This window comes from Paramormyrops kingsleyae, chromosome 3 (assembly GCF_048594095.1).
Source record: "Paramormyrops kingsleyae isolate MSU_618 chromosome 3, PKINGS_0.4, whole genome shotgun sequence".
NCBI classification, from domain to species: Eukaryota; Metazoa; Chordata; class Actinopteri; order Osteoglossiformes; family Mormyridae; genus Paramormyrops; species Paramormyrops kingsleyae.
In genome coordinates this window covers 32,653,306-32,670,868 of record NC_132799.1, presented here as the reverse complement: position 1 = coordinate 32,670,868, position 17,563 = coordinate 32,653,306, and the positions used below count along the sequence as shown (strand labels likewise).

Below are 17,563 nucleotides of genomic sequence, written 5' to 3'. Positions count from 1 at the left end.
CTAGTTACTCCCTGAGGAGATGGAAAACAGAGACCTGAAATAAAACAGGGCATTTCTAGCAGAAAAAAAGCTTTTTTTCTGGCATTTAATGAAGCACATTTCATTAGGGCATCTACAAGCATGTTTATTGTTTGGACGAGTTCCTTCCCCCAACTGAAATCCCAGGAAATCTCAAGCCAGCAAGGCCTGACCCTCCTTCTGAGGGGTAGACAAGGGGCCGAGCTCCAGTTTAAAGTGTCTTGCCACCTCCACTATTGCCCCCCGTGTCAGAATTTCAACACTTGTCCCACACAAGATGTTTGACATGGACACGCACCTTCATCAGTGTCCAGGACGCTAAACGCTCCTCATAAGAAAACCATTAAAACAAACTGGGTTGTGGTGCTTAATGGAAAGCATGTCTGTGCGTAATAGCTGGGAGGGCACACCTATCAGAGCAAAGTGTTACCACACTTACCGTAAGAGGCTCCAGCTTTATATCAAAGCAGTTTCAGAAGCTGCCTGTTATATTGAGGACTGGGCACAACATTTCCTCATCAAAAGGTGGTATAAAAACACAGCTTAATGCATGCAATCTGGACTGGCGGAGCTCAGCTGCGGCTCGTCACATGGTCGTGAAAGCGTGTAACCATGTGGGCCAAACAGGCAACTCTGGACCCCACTGAGATGCATCAAAGGTCTGCGGCTATGAGAGGAGAACCATTCTGAACTGCCTAGTCTATGCTGGTTACCTCTGAATGGGAGATAAATCTAATACAATGGGACAAGAATCTAGCTGAAAGCAACAGTTAAGGGGAACTCTCCAATGGCACGAAGTGTGCTGCATCTTCTTCTTATTTGCCTGAATACATAATACGCTTCTCATGTCCTAGTAATTAAATTCCACTGCAAAGCTGCAGACATTGACTGTAGGAGACATTCAAAACAACATTAACTGGCAAAGCACAATCGCACATGGTCCATCCAAGAGCATTCTGGCCCAGTCACATATACTATCAGCTCGATATGTCCCGGTTTGGGGGGCCTTTGGGACGAACAGTGCCTTATATTCTAAATCCTCTTAGTTGTCCCAAATTAAGAGCTTATTCTGAAGTAAAAAAAAAACAAAAAAACAACTGGACTGATGAATGTTCAAAATTTAATTATATTATTTGTAAAGGATGCTGGAGACCAGCATTTAAGATGACTCCAGGTAATGACAGATCATTAACTTAGCACGATGACATTGGTAAGATAAACATATGCATTTTATTATGTGCTGTAGAACAGAAATTGGCAACATAGTCTGGGAATGTCAGTGAGTCCACAGTATGTGACAGTGTAGCCATTAAGGGCAACAGGCTGCTCCCTGGGGCTATTAGGTTGTACAAATTGCATCTCCTGTGCTCTGATAACCTGTCCTACTTCAACAAGCTCCCTCGTCAATCAACACATAAATCATGTGCGTAAATCCAATTAAAAGCAACCCTGTCTGGCTAAAAACGCGATATGAATCAAACTCACAAAGCCACTTCACACGTGTCAGAAAGCACCCGGGTTAGTTTCCACACATGCACCTGTTTAATTACAGGCAGGCGCTGTTGATGCACTTGGTACCTCTGCAGCCGCACGGTGGTCTGTCACACCGTAAACAGCGACTCATGCGGCAGCAGGACCTCACAGAGCACATTTACATGCTACGGTTATAGCGCGACTACGCCATTTAATCGGACTGCTGTCCTTGTTCCAGAATACATGCACAGCAGGAGAATCAATTTATTGACCGGACTATGTCTGATTCCGCTACAATAGGTGGCGATATGGCTCCCTGTCAGCAACTCTTATCTGAAGCGACACTTATGTACGCTACACAAATGCATGCTGACTAAACGTACCCCAAAGAATCCTGCAGCTCGGGAATTACAGCATTCTGCTAATAACACAAAGGTGGCATGCTCAATTCTGATGGAGCACACACAAATTGTAAACATTCACACTACTAAGTTGTTTTGGGTAAAAGTGTCAGGTAAATGTAAAATGTTATACGTCAGTGTCACTGGCCAGTTGCGTTTCTACAGATCTGGACGGTGGAAATCCAGGAGACACAGAAAATCACTGCTGGTCATTGACTCCATTAGGACAATTGCAGAGACTCTAACCCCCAGGAATTGGCTCATGCAGTACGCGTCTCACTTCACTGTGTATCTACTTTTAGTTACTCAGCAGATGCTTCCTCCCAGAAGGACTTCAAGTTTCACTTTTTTTGCTGAAGTAGGTGATGAGGCCTCCAGCAGGGGCCCACCTGAGACCGGAAAGCCCTGCATTACAGCCGCCTGTCCTCAGCTGCCATCGTCCCGCTGGGTGTCCTTCGCCGAGAGTCTGCTGGCGATGGAGACACCCCTGCAGTGCTGCTGGCTTGGAGGATCTTCAAAGGAATGCAGCAAGTGATCTTAATGTGTGTGAAACATAGTTAATACAAAAAAAAAAACAGGTAGATCATGTTGACCTATTTTAAATATGTTATTTATAAAGACTATACAATACTAGATTACATATACCTACATACATCTTCAGACCGGGTTTGTTTGTTTTGAATATTCTTGAATGATTGGACACTGTGACCCTGTACTAGATAAACTGTTGGAAGATGGTTGGATGAATGGAAGATCTTTGCACCAGATAACTTCAAACTACATATCGGCAATGTGGAGGTGCAGCCAGTCCAGCCACCTTGCAGTCTGATGTCTGCTTTCAGCAGCTCTGCTCCTGCTTTTTCAACCTCTGGTCTGTGAGGGACACAGAGGTATGTAGAACTTCATCATAACTCCTCCTGGCAGATGCAGTGAAACCATCAGAGTCCAAACCAAAGACCTCAGGATATCCACCATTCCCCCTCCATCCCTGAAAACAGCATCATGGGCAGTGCGTTCATTACAGCAGCCATGATACACACCACTAACTGATGTTAAATCTGTTACATATTTTTGATCCCCATATTCAAAGTTGGTTGTTGACCACAGCACGTGCACACAGGTGTTCGGAAGACAAACCAGACACTGGTCAGTCAATAAAAAACCCGCCGTCAGATTCACTCCAAGATGGAAATAAATTGGAAACCACTTGTATAACAGTATGATTTCCTACAATTAATCAATATCAGAACATAAACACCCGTATTTGATTTAAAAACCGCACGCTGAGTGATACCATATGGGTTCCCCTTTGATAGTATATTGGAAGCTTGTATAATCCAGTATTTTCTTCTGCATAGAACAAAAATAGGGGAAAACAAGTCATCGTCCCAGTATGGGAAAACAACAGCTAACGTCAAACTCTTAATGACAGGAGAGCGCTTGTTTTCTGTTCCGGATTCGCAGAGGATGGCACATGGCTATTTGTAATGAGTAACAAAATGGAGTGGGGGGGGGGGGGGTCGGGGGGATGCACATCTGTTGTGGCTCTTGGCAGGAACGGGAAGACGGCCTCAAAGAAAACTCCGACCTTTTATAGGAGCTGTAAAAAGACCGCACTGAGCGCTGGAAAAGCGGTCAGGGTGACCAAAACTGCTAGCTAAACAGATCGGGATTTAATGGAAACGTCGACATTCTTGCAGAGGCTGTGGGAAAGGCCCCACCGGCATTATTCCCGGCCCAGCGACCCCATCTCCCCCACCTCTTTTCTGCATGGAGCGGGAAAAAAATACTACGGCCTGTCGACATTTTGAATAATTCACTCCCGAATCCACGGACTTCCCTAGAATGTTGGCGAGTAGTCAAGAGCCACCGGGCACACGAGACGCACCACGTACGTCAGATGTGCTCAGACACGTGTAGCGAGCTCGATCTGCCGTCGGGCCCCTTTGAACATGATACATCAGGATGGGCTGAGCAGACTCCATCAAGCTTGCACTCACCCTTGGGTCAAGCCTGCAGGTTAGACAGGCTATCTGTTACAATATAATGAAACCATTCACAGAAGGTCACATTATGAATTATGATCATCAGTCTCATCTTCTCTTCCCACGTAAAATACCTTTAGATTAACTTCGGGAGAGGAAACAAAGGAAAATGTCCCAGGAGGACTTGATAAACACCCCTCCTGATGAAGACAAATGAATTATCAAATCTTTATTGACTCAGATTTCAGCAAGATTTCAGATCTTGCATGTTCTATCTTATCTCTATATATAGGTAATAATGTTTGTGCATTTTAGCTACACGAAAATTTACCAGCAATGAACGTTCTTGACGTGTTTATGCGTGTGCATAAGAGAAACTGGGTCCAGTGGGACCATATTTTTAGGAAAGTAGAAAAGAAAATTACCCCCACAGGAGTGTTTATTCATCAGTATAACAAGAATGAGTTTACTGGGAATGAATTATGTGTTACCCAAAACCAAGCAGAACATTAAAGGTGATATGCGGTGACCCCTCAGCGTCTTGAAATCTGTTATTTACATAGTTATTTAATGCACGGAAGTCAAAGGGACATCCTCAAGCGGTCAGTACTGGGGCCATAAAAGAGGAATCCAGCTGAGTGGACAGTCACACTGCACACAATGTCAACAAGTGCGGATATTGTTAAAGTGCCAGCGCCACATATTTCAAGTGCACGTTTCCTCCAGAATCATAAGCAAAGGAGACCATCTTTCAGAGGGGAAGGTTATATGCAGCATTTAAGCCGGGACTATGACCTCTGGGTGACTGAACAAAGCTTCTTTTCCCCAACCACAGAAATCCATTTCACAGTTCACATGAGTACTTAGTATGGGGAAAAAAATCATACAAGTAGGAAGAAACACAAAAGAGGACAGTGTCATCTCCAAAAACTGCATGGAAGCACCACACCTGCATGGACTGAACTGTCTTGTGTCCTAGCATGTAGCAAAAAGACAATAACAAAATAGGTAATAAATGATAACTTCAAAAGGAGCGATCACTCAATAGTTCAAAGTCAGCATTTTTCCACTGTCAACAAGAGACCTCCTCTCCCCAACAAACAGAGGTCTACTTCACTTCTTCTTCAGGCTCACATTAATCAGGCTCTGACATCACACTCTGATGTGTGCCATGCTGGGACCAACTGAACAAAGCCACTCAGAACTTCTTCCACATATACTGTAAGCTACATTTGCAAAAACATTGTCGAAACCAGCCGTGTCTCCAGTGACCATATACCAAAAGCCATCGCTTTCAAGTAGCCGAATGTCGTCTTGCCTCTACAAACTACATAAAGGTCTTAGCAAAGGTTGCAGGGTAAGTTATTGAGTCAAAAATCACAGTTCAGAGTAATTTCACTCGTGATGTGCAATTTCAAAGGCCGTCAACACTCTGGTTGATTACGCATTATTCAATAGAAAAGGCAATGCACAGGCTAAAGCTGTTAACAGTGTTCAGTCAATCATAACATAGAAAATGAGTCACCTAGACGACATGTAAAGTGCTAAATGTAATTCTATAAAGAGGCGTTTACGCTCTTTTATGTGCGCTATGTGTCTCACGGCAACCGCAGGATGAATGAGTAAAACAGTGATGGATACAAGTGCCCAGGCTTTGCCGGTCTCTCCCTCCAGTGCTGCCCACGAGGACTTTATTTGAGAGGATAGGAGGGGGAAGCTTGTGAGGACTAGAAGACCCAGCATGGAACCTGCTCTATACAAGCCAACCCGGGGGGGGCGGCTCACAGCCAGAGTGCCAGACTCCAGCCAGGTGAAGTTGGATGCTGAATACACATTTGTCTTCAAAACCAAGTGCAAGCACAAAAAAAAAAACTGCTCACAGAGACCTTGCACTGGATAAGAGGACAGAAGATCAATAGGAGGAATTACAGTTTTGGTTGAACTACCGTCTGCCAATCAAGACTCACATCATGCTCCATCATTCCCAAGAAGTCCAGGCATCTGTGTTCCTGTGACCTCGACCAGGAGAAGCATTTAGAAGGTGGATGGATGATTATTATTCACATATGTCAAATGATGACAGATATTACGAAAACCTTCGCTTGCAGTTTTACCTGCAGATCGTGTTAAAAGGAAACCGAATGACTGATATGGGACCTTCGTTTCAAGCAGAGTCGCGCTACGAAGGAGCACATAGCTGACACTGGTCACAGAGGGTTCCTCACCTCAAAGTCTGGGAAACGAGTCAATTCATCAGTGTCACCTGGGGGAAATGGAACTGGAGGCAGGACGAGGCAAAGAGCATATGGAGAAATAAGAGTCATGGTGTATTTTAATAAAGCCCGTGTCTCCTCTGCCAGTGCTAAAACCACGCTCTCTTAATTCTAATTAGCCCTTGTTTACACTTATTGAAGTTTATTTTGCCTGTACTGTAGAATGAATTTATTTAATTAGAGATAGACATAATTAAGCCATACTCCTGCAGAGATTATCTCATTAAATCACATCTGACGTGAGATATAAAAGCTTATTCATTCTCCTCTCACTCATTACTTTAACGCTCATTAAACTCCGTGGGAGTTCAGCATGTGATCAATCGATCTTACGATATCAATAAAGCAAATTAGCATTTCTTAACAGCCTCCCCAGCGTAATGTCCTTGGCTTTCCTGGCCTGTGCACGGCCTCAACAATAACGATCTGACGCACTGAACATCATGCAGGACGGTGTGGGGCGGAGTCACGTGGAACGTGAGAGGAGTCCATCGTCACAGCGCCGTCCTGGCAAACGGCCAGTCAGAACCGAACGCATCCACCCCTGAAATCCACTACTTTTAATTACTCACCTGGACTCATAAAACCGCTCAAATGCAGTAAATACCAACAGACCACAATGCCCAGTGTTTCAGTGCCGTGTCCCACGGATCCTGACATTAAATGAAGGCATATTTGAAGCCTGAGTGACAACAACAGCCTACAATGATTTACAGCAAATCACATTTTCTGAGCGAGCTAATAGGACACTGGTCTAGAGGACTTTGATCATGAGAGTTTAATGACACGTAAGATCACAATGAATTCCAAGCTCTTTTTTCAGTGATAACAAGGTCACCTTCACCTTGTTTGTACGGGATGGATTCCAATGCAGGTGGCTGGGTAAAGCATATCACTGATAAGACCATTCTCACATTCACACTTTTGATACACATACATATATACACACAATCAGTCAGTAAGTCTGAATAAATAAGAATTATTATGGTGAAACGATTCTGTTTAGGTCTCCAGGGTAAGACCATGTTCTCACGCAGTAGTCTACCGACTGAATGTGTTCCTCTGGATGTGTGAGTGATACAGGTCAGGGCAGCACGTGTACCTGATCTGGACCGGGTGATACCACTGGCTAACAAAACGTTGTAAACAGAAAGAAATAGATACACAAGTTGCACAGATCCTAACCAGAGACACTGAACCTTTTGAGATAAAGTGCAGTTTTTTCCACAATGGGAAAAGTTCTGCAGATAATTTCTACTGGGATGTGGTGGAGAGAGGCATCCACGGGATCAGTCGCTAAGGGAACCGCTTTGGCCCAGCGCGCCGCGTCTTGCAGCTCGCGAGGACGGGAGATTGGCTTTTTCCAGACCTGTCTATAACCGGCAGGCCAAATGCTGCAGACGAATGGGTCAGATTAAGGGAGAATAGGAGGGCTGGCGGCTCGCGACAGCGCTCCCCAGCACGTCATCCATCTTCATGAGAACGACGATCATTCATTATACAAATCATTAAGCATGGAAAACGGGGGCAGCTTTTGATCATCGCCCAGCCCATTAACGACTGCGCTGAAAGGACGCGCTCCAGCATCCGCATCGCGAGCCCTGGCCAAATGGGATGCCCCGATTCCCAGGGTGCCGAACGCCCCGAATCCCAGGATGTGTGGATGGGGCCAAAGAGAATCTCCACCAGCAAAATCCCGGGAGGTGGTTTGTGAGGACAGGGGGGTAGCAGCTTCACCAACGCAGCACACACACACGTCCTTGTGCAACTGGTTGCACTTTCCTTTCCAGTGCTCCACATGCTGTCAGTCACAAGCAGTGATGTTTCTTCAAGCCTACCTTCAGGTGGATGAGGATCTCCAGCACATTTCACTGTCACCCTCCCCTGTACACCACCTCTGACCAATCACCTGCCACCTCCAGCTGTCCAGCTCCAGCCCTCATCAGACCAGAACATTCTCCCACATAAGGGCCGATGCTTCCTTTTCAGTGGGCCTAGGTAAAGCTTTACTTGGGAAACCTCCTTGGCAAGAAGACTAAACATTTCACAACCCTCCACAATGCAGGTAATATCGGTGCTCTGTGTAACTTTTTTAACTGTGGCACCATAGGGGGGGCAAGGAAAACAATATTTCAATGCGCCATGTACTTGATTATGGATGGATGATAATAAAGAATTCTTGAGTCTTGAACTGTCTTATTTGTCTATAGCTAGAGCTGGACCTGAAAATGGCCCCAGATCACTTCACACGAACCAGCCGTGATCACTTGCCGCAGCTCCCAACTCTGCTGGATGGATGGCCTGGAGAGTGACACCTCAGCCACAGGAGAAAGCCCACAAATGTTCGAGCAGCCATGGAGGGTGTGGGCACCGCGGTCAGAGATCACAGCAAACGGCGCGGCCGTAACTGCCGCACCTCTCGTTCCCCCCCCTGCTTCGCAGGCCAGGCTGACCCCTGCGCCCTTGGGTTTAACAAGAAGCAAAGGTGTCATCCAATAACGTTCCTGCAAACCACACCACAGAGATTCGCTCACGTCCGAACTCCGTGACCCCTCACAGCCCATTCATTCCGACCTGCGTAGCCTGGCATTCCTCCAACCGTTGTCAAATATAAATAAACTTTCACTCACCATGCTGTTTAGACAAAAATCTGTCCGGATGCAGGAGTTTTCAAAGCATTTCGTAATGATCTTCCGTTGAAGAACACAGCAGAATGACAAGTCAACTAAACTAGTACGATGATGAGGCAGGGGTCTGTTTGACAGGCTATTCACTGTAACTTTTGATTGTCCAAGTTATTGTAAGATATAATTATAAACTACCCAAAATGCAAGCCTCTTTGACTAGCCAGGCACTTCCTCTGGCCTGCTGAGTTAGCATGGACACTTAGGATGGTCCACAAAGTAGCTACTTTGTGTTTGACAGTGGAGTGAGAGGATTAGCCCTACCGCAAAGGAGCCTGCCGTGAACAGAGAGCTATTTTTTCCTTTAGGGGGCCTGAAAATGTGCCGGCTTTGTTTTCACATAGCACTCTTTGGCTCGGAGTGCAATTGCCATTTCCCCAGCAGCACAGGCCATTGACCTCAAGATAATCAAATGAACGAGACTGATTTCCAGTCATGCAGTTGGTGTAGGTACAGAGGGGAAATGCATGCCTGAGCGGGATGTTAAAACAAACCCACGTCATTCAAAACGTGAATAATCCGCTGTTTAAAGTTTGTTGTAAGAGAAAGAGCTCCATAGAAACAGCTCCATTCAGTGTTTTAACACTTAACATATGCTTTATATAAAATAACTTACAATGAGAGCTTTTTCCACAAGTGGCTTTTATACCAGGGCAGTTCAGGTTAAGTACCCTACAGGAACACACAAGGCCACCCACCTGGGATGTGAACTGTTAACCTTCCGGGCACAAATCTGTCCTCTTAAATACCATGCCACCTGCTGCTGCCTGAGCTTTTTCAACAAGCATGTATACAGGTGTGATATAAGCACACCTGAACGTATATTAACAAAAGAAAGAAAAAAAAACAGCTACCTATTAATAATCTCAAATTGCATTAACCTAAAATCACCAACAGGTGGCACTGTCAATTGTGTAGAATGAGCTGAATGAGTTAGAACAACAGCCTTTTGAGATGTGAAATGACATGCAGATACTAGCTGTTGCTCATGTTAACCTCTCTTGGGTGAGGATTCGCACAGTCACTCCCAGCTGGTCGGAGGCATGTAATACAAATGAGAAACAGCACATGCAAGGAGCAGTGGATGGCTGCAATGAAGCATAATAATAATAATAATAATAATAATTATTATTATTATTATTATTATTATTGTTGTTGTTATTATTAACAATCCATTTTCAGTCCCCGCTTGTCCTGTGCACGGTCACGGGGTTCTATAGTCACACCTTGACTGGGTTTATAAGGACGGACTGAACAGTGACTCCCTCCTAATGAGCAGAGTTCTTTGACAGTCCATCCAGGTGGGCTGGGGCAGGGCATGAAGGGGGGCCTGGGAACTGGCTGGCCGCTGCTCTCCTGTTATTTCTGCAGAGAAGCAGCCCGTACAGCTTCCTGCTTCCTCACAGTGTGCCTGCATCCAAGATCGCACACACACACAGACACGCACACACACACGCACACATAGACAAGCACACACAGACACGCACACATAGACACGCACACACAGACACGCACACACACACACGCACACACACACACACACACACGCACACACAGACACACACACACAGATATGCACACACAGACGCGCGCACACCGACACACACACACAGACATGCACACACGCACACACAGACACACACACACGCACACACAGACACACACACACAGACATGCACACACAGACGCGCGCACACAGACACACACACGCACACACAGACATGCACACACAGACACGCGCGCACAGACACGCACACACAGATATGCACACACACGCACTGCCACACTGCCAGAGGAAATGAGGGCCACGAGTGGCCCAGACGCGGCAGAGGGGCTGAACAGAGCAATGAAGAGACGCCGCTTATTGCACGCAACACAAAAGCACAAAATCCGCCACATCCCCTGATTTCAACAGACAGCTAGAAGTGACTCTATTTTAATGGTGTTTATTATTATTAAAGCACCTCTGTGCAAACATGTGACCTCCGCGAAGTCCCTCGGATAGGATGGAGGTCGACAGCGAAAATGAATATTCAGGCGAATGTAAATAAAAGCAGGTTATGATAACACTGCAGAAAAATATAGTGCCTTTTTTACATGAAACTTAAAAAAAATGATCTCACAAGCATATGTGTCCTTCGTTACAGTATTCTTAGCTGGAAAACCTCAGAATAAGCCTCCAATTAAGACATTTCATACGGTTTGCAGACTAATAATTATTTGGGCAAGGAGGTGCAGAAAGGCCATTGCTGGTTTGGCCAGGAGGCCCCAGCAGCTGACCAAGCCTGATTCCCCAGAGTACCTCCCTTCTGAGCAAGCTAGGCTGTTTGCACTCCCCCTGCAGTCACGGTATTAAGTTACCATGAATACGAGCACTCCTACATTTACGTGGTCATTCATCAATATCGTATGTAGGGGCGGGGCCACAGGGGAACCACCCCCAGCTGAAAGCTGATTGGCCCCTGGAATGCCCACTACCCTGTCAATCACTAGGTCAAAACAAATCATTGGCTGATGATAAGGCTGGTATCTCTGTATGAATTATGGCCCCTCATAAGCCTATGATCACCCCGTCTCACACTGTTGGGCCACCCTCCAGAATGACTCTTCCCTCCCAAAGCCACCTGACAGTCACGCCACGTGATCTACAAACTGTGAAACAATGCCTCACTACCACTACCAGACCTTTGCACACTCAAAGGACCACTAGGACCGCTGACTGGCAGGTTAAAAGAGCAGCCCAGTCTGCCAATCGGATTAAACGGGAACAGAATTTTTCATGTATGGCACGGCGGCAATGTTACCGTGAATTTATCAAAGTGAGCTGTCAATCATGCGGTGAGGCCGACCCCTGAAACTGCCCACGTATGAGGCTGAGAGCGCAACCCAGCTTCATGAATTACGCATGAAATGTAGCCAGGAATAAAATTCCCCACAGGCTGTGGGGGACCATAGCGGCAGTCTCCACTGAAGGAGTAGGAGTCCAGCCGTTTACCCTACATTGATCATGATAAGAAATATTACCCACATACTCATGCGAGGTCCCTGCGGCTGCATTGAATGGGCCCACTGAAACACCCTACCATTCCCGTTCCATGGCCACCACTGCTGGAACAAAGCGGGGCATCCACATGCGGTGGATTAAGCTGCAGCCAGAGCACATGCCTGTGATTATAGCGCCCTCTACAGGAATGTGGAAAAATCAATGTGGGGGTCCGATGAGAACCTGCGCAAAAAACCCACCTAAAGTATCGATCATTCCTGGTTACCCCTTTAAATTCCTGGTTGCATCTCCTCCCTTAATTTCCAGGGATACAATATCCCCATAAAAACAAAAAGGGGATACAATTGCATAAGTATTAGTGCATGTTCTTTATAACTACAGTAAATTTATGAATGAGAGGCTAGGTGAGGTCATGAGGCTCACAAAGTCCACATGCCACCGCCAACAGCAGGTCATGTGACCTGGATGCAGACAGACAGTCAACTGAATGAGTTTCCGAGACTCTTGTTAAGCAGGACTCTGTAAGCTCTTCATTATTTCGATTCCTTCCACACAGTTAGAGAGCAAGGACTCTGGCGGCCCCGCTTGCCATTTGCCATGCAGCCAAACTCAATTATCCTGGTGCGGTGAAAGAATCTTCACCCTTTCCCACTTAGAAACTCCACATTTTTTCATTAAGCATAATCAAGTCTGTATACCTCCATACAATTACGGCCAATTACAACATATTGAGGGTTCGTCCAGGACCGGATTGAGAATTGCTTACATTCCACCGGTGGAAACTAGGAATCCAGAGCTTTCAGCTCCAATTTAAAAAAATGCGCATGACAATATAAATTAGGATGTGTGTAGCCATGCATGCACGCGCTTGCCTGCACTGTGCCGGGCATGTTCATGCGTAGCTTATCAGGTTTACCAGGCCAGCAGGAAGTTTCCCATTGGCCGAGGAAAGCCATGCGCCCATCCCACCGCTCTGTACTGGAGTTTTCATTGGACACTATCAGCGCTATCCCCACACTTTTCTGACTGCAAATTACGCAGGTCCGTCCGGCCAAACCGTGGACTCAAGCTGCATTCCCCGCATTGAGAATCTGTTATGGGTGCAGTGTGACACAGGGCCGCGGGAAACCAAACGGCAGTCACGCAGCGCCATGACGACAGAGGTGATGTGAGCGATCGATCGCAGTGAAATCTCGATCGCGTTTGCGGGAGGGAACCGGACGACCCTTGTCACGCCCCGGCGATGCTGATGGACGTAGCCTCCCGATTCTTAACGGACCTTTTTAGCGTGTTAATGCAGTATAGGAGCAGTCTTAGAAGCACCAATCGTTACGCCCCTGGGGCCAACAGGCGGGCAGTCCTGCTAGCTGCCAGCTCATTAAGCAGATGTAGCATAGCATACATCAGGGGGTTCTCCATTAATTTTCCAAGAGGGCAATTTTTCAGGGCTGAAATGGTACCAGTCAAGCAGAATGGGGGTGGAGATGGAGGTGGGCGCTTGCAAAATTATTGTTGACCAACAGGGGTACAAGAAGATTATTTTATTTTTTTTATCAGGTAGAGATTTTGCAGGCTTTTATGCTGAAGTTTCAACTGTACTTCATAATAAAAGTCTCCCAGTGAACCCAATATATTAATTAGGCTATATTCCCAGTTTGAACTGATTTAGGGCCAAATGAAGGCTCCAAATCTTGTCTGTGGGACACATATTGAGACTCCCTACTGTACAGGAAGGATCTGAATCCAAGCAGCAGAGCAGAAGCCTGCTGGACATGACTAAGTCACCGTCACTCAGAGGCATGCTTGCGAGACTGAATGGCTGTAATCAGTGGTGTGAGACTACCTTGTACCCAATTAAAGTCTGATGAATAATTCATGGATCTTGGCATGAGAAAAGCCTGCTGCCTACCAGGCCTGCTTTGCTGGATCAGGTTGTAGACAAAGTCTAAGATTGGGGCAGCACTGCTGGAATCCAACAGTGCCCCAATGGGGCAAATTCTCCAGACACCCAGGCTGGTATGGCAGGGGAAGTCCTCCTCTAGTCCCCTGCAGCCCAGACTTCAGGGGAAACTGGAGCCCGTCGTGTCATTTCTTGCCGGGGTTACAAAGCAATTACCAACCAGGCCAGGCCCAAAAACCCACTGATACATTTGTCCTGCACACATCAGTCCCCATTATCCAGCTGCAACAGGAAACTCTGGTGTAAATGACCAGTAATCTCAGAAACCACAGAGCAGGATTATTAGAATTCAGTGACACAGGGCCAAGTACAGTGGGTGCGATGAGAACAGGGGACAAGGATATGGGAGAGACACCATGGCCATCAGAAGAACAGCACTCAGCATCCACATGGTCTACAGGTGAATAATAATAATAATAATAATAATAATTTATACTTTTATTGATCCCTGTGGGGAAATTATTTTTTTACGCCTCCCTCAACTTGCTCTTTGTAGAGTAAGTTGTCCGCAAAGGTCAAACTGATATGACACAAAACACAAGCTTTGCCAGTCCAGATGTTCACCATCTTCTTGAAAAACCAGAAGTTTAACAATGAATCGCATCCCCCTGTCTGGGCTGAGGCAAGATGAAGACAGCGGCAGATTGCAAAGGCCTTGTATCATTCACTGTGGCAACCCTTAGATCTGCACATCCCAGATTATCCACATCTGTAAAATAAATATTTTTCCCATTGTCAGCTATAGAGGATGATGATGTCCAGCAGTCAGAATGATGGCTTCCAAGTGGGGGGAGTATATACAAGGGCAGGGCCACAAGCCCCAAATGGCAGCTGATTGGCCCCCAGAGTGCCCCTCCTCTGTCATACACAGATTCAAAACACATCATTCACTAATGATAGCCTTGTCTGGAACGCATTCATCAATTCCAATCCAAATCAGGAAATGGAACTGGAGTTGGGATTGGAAAAAAAAACTATGGAGAACAGAAATGGAATTGAATTCGAATTTCAAGGAGATTCCATTGTGCTCAATGGAAGTGATCAAATCAACCATGCTCCATTATCAAAACATAGATCCTTCCCTCGCCATTGGGCGAAGTAATGTCAGGCACGTTGCATGCCATTGGATGCCACTGAACACACCCCCGTGCACAGATAGCAGCGCTCAGCCTGATTGACAAGCTGCATCTGCCTATCACAATGGTCGATGCTAAATTTCTGCTATATCTCAACACGACCCCTCATGCAGACTTAATGCAGTGAGATGTATGCAAATAATTATCAATCGACTGAAAATTATTCAGCATTCACTTATTTAAAAACTGAACTGAGTGGTAAAATAGCTCAATTAATTTCCTTGGAGAATAAATATAAAAACTGAAACATAACTGCTTCGGTTATTAGAGTCTCATTATTTATTTGCATAGCTAAGCATAACGAACGTTACAGCTGATATTTCAATGACAGACCAAGTGCTGATATTTGGAGGGATGATGGGTAATGTCAGACCAACACTGCAGGGAGCCTTGCTGTCACTAAGGGAAGCTTCTGAGAGGGACATGAAGGGGACACTGGATTGTCCATGACCAGACTCTGCTTAATGACATTACAATAAATGCTGTACAGCAAATCAAACCAGTACTTCCTGTTTTCACTCGCCCCCTTCCCTTAAATACATTACAGAGGCAGTAACCTGTCTAGGCAGGGATCTCTTTTGGCACCAAGAGAAAAGCCAGGCTAGGAAGTTAACCTATACAGCACCCCCTAGGTACGAATACAGAGAAGCGACGGTCAGACCTGAAACACAAGTGTTAAATTTAAGCCATCGCGGTCAGGAGCGATAACGACAGGCCACCACTGCGGAACTAAAGCTAATTAAAGTTAATTAATTGAATTTATGTATCAATGAAAGAAGAACAAACCTAATCTATTTGTGTCCCAGAAGGAAGCTGTGAAGCTGATTAGTCTGATTAAACCCATATTTACACTGTAATAAAGTATCGGTGTGGTTTGTGCCAAGAAAAGTCTGAGCCCTAAACCAGAAAATGATGAAACCCAAATTAACCATTTAGAAAACAGTAATAAAGACAAGAATGTAATTACTGCTTGATTTACATTCTCAGAGCTGTAAGTGTTCGATGTTACCTCACCCCCTTGCCACCACCCTCAAAGGGAATAGAGTCAGATAGGAACCAAAATGCTCAACAAGGTACAACCTCATGGTCCCATTCTCATGGTAAAATGACCATTCCCAGGTAAGCAGAGGTATATGCAGGGGTGGCCCGAGCTCAAAGCTGATTGGACCCTAAAGTGTCTGCTTCCCTGTCACTCATCGACTCAAAACATATCATTGGCTAATGTTAAACCTGGCCCCTCTGTATGAACTATGGCCCCTCATATCCCTCACGCCTTAAATAAACCCTAAAATTCCCCCTGCAGACAGGACAGGAAACAGACACTCCCCTGCTCCGGGTCGCGGGGCGAGAACAGGTTTAAATACGTTCTTCCATCTCCAAGCTGGTCAGAACAGCTCATTGGTTCATTAAAAGAGCTGGCATCAGATTGGATGGATGAGCTGACCTAAGCCTGCCTTGCCGAGGTGCCAGGTCCATGGAGCATAAAGAAAAGCTACCCTGATCCCACCCATTCATCCATGGCAAACCTTTGCCACGCCCCCTCATCCGGCTCTGCATGCCAAGGAGGGAGACACACCTGAAGGAGTCAGTCAACCCTCTCCTACAGCTGTACCGTAAGAAAACATGAGCGAGACAGAAATCACTCCCTCCACCTTCTGAGTCATGAAGTGCAGGCCCAGACTGCGTCAATTCTCGGATTCTAAACACGGAAAAATCTTTAGCACTTTAACCAGAAGTCTACGAGACCACACAGACGGAATTATTTCTCAACCAGGCATAACTAGCATAAAATTACATTATTAAATGTCATAAATGCATAATCGGTAGGAGCCTTGCACTTATCACAGCTTCCTGTGGCCTGCCTGTAGCCCCACAGATAAAATATGACTGCTGGAATGCGTCTCATTTTGATCTGTCATTTGACGCATCACCTGCGATCCCCATTTCAACAAAGGGAAGCACAATGACCTTCAAAAAATAACCTCGTTTATTACAGGTCTTATCAGAAGTCCTAGATAATTCTCACCATACATTACATATATTGCGCTGCAGCAGCCAAGGAGAGGAGTCACAAGCTCCACAGCAGAGAAAACACAGGAAATCAATCACTTCTTGAACTATTCCAGGGAGTCATGTCTCCATGGGTCCGGCACTGTGCAGCATCCGTACCGTTTGATCCATGAGTATGCATCATTGTGAAAAACAAATGGGCTGTTGTTCATCGAAATACCTCAGGGGTGACTTTAATCATGCTGTTTATACTTCTGTAACAGTACACGCACCAAGAGATTAGTGCTGGGGAGGGAAATCAGGCCAGCGGAGAAGTCCGGGTGGATTCTCAGACGTTAGTCTGGTTTTAAGGCAGGACTGACCGATGGCTAGGAAACGCCCATAGCTTACGAAATGTGTAAGTCAATATATAGGTGAAGGACAATGTAGGAGATACTTCTGCCTTTGGGCAGTAGAAGAAAGAAAGAATGAAATCAAGAGGAGAAAGGCCTCCACCAGACATTTTATTTATTTAGCAGATTCCTTTATATACAGTGGCATTTTTTTGGGGGGGGGGGTGGGTAGCAGGGGACAAGATCAGACAATCCCTGGAACAAATGGGGGGTTAGAAGCCATGCTC

The 17,563-nt window shown here is 45.8% G+C and overlaps 1 protein-coding gene across 3 annotated transcripts in view; it reads right to left on the bottom strand.

Annotated features, from left to right (window-relative positions):
• The window catches only part of LOC111843402 (neuron navigator 3), a 219,309-nt gene that overhangs the window by 126,707 nt on the left and 75,039 nt on the right, over positions 1–17,563 (bottom strand). The gene's annotated exons all lie outside the window — the stretch shown is intronic.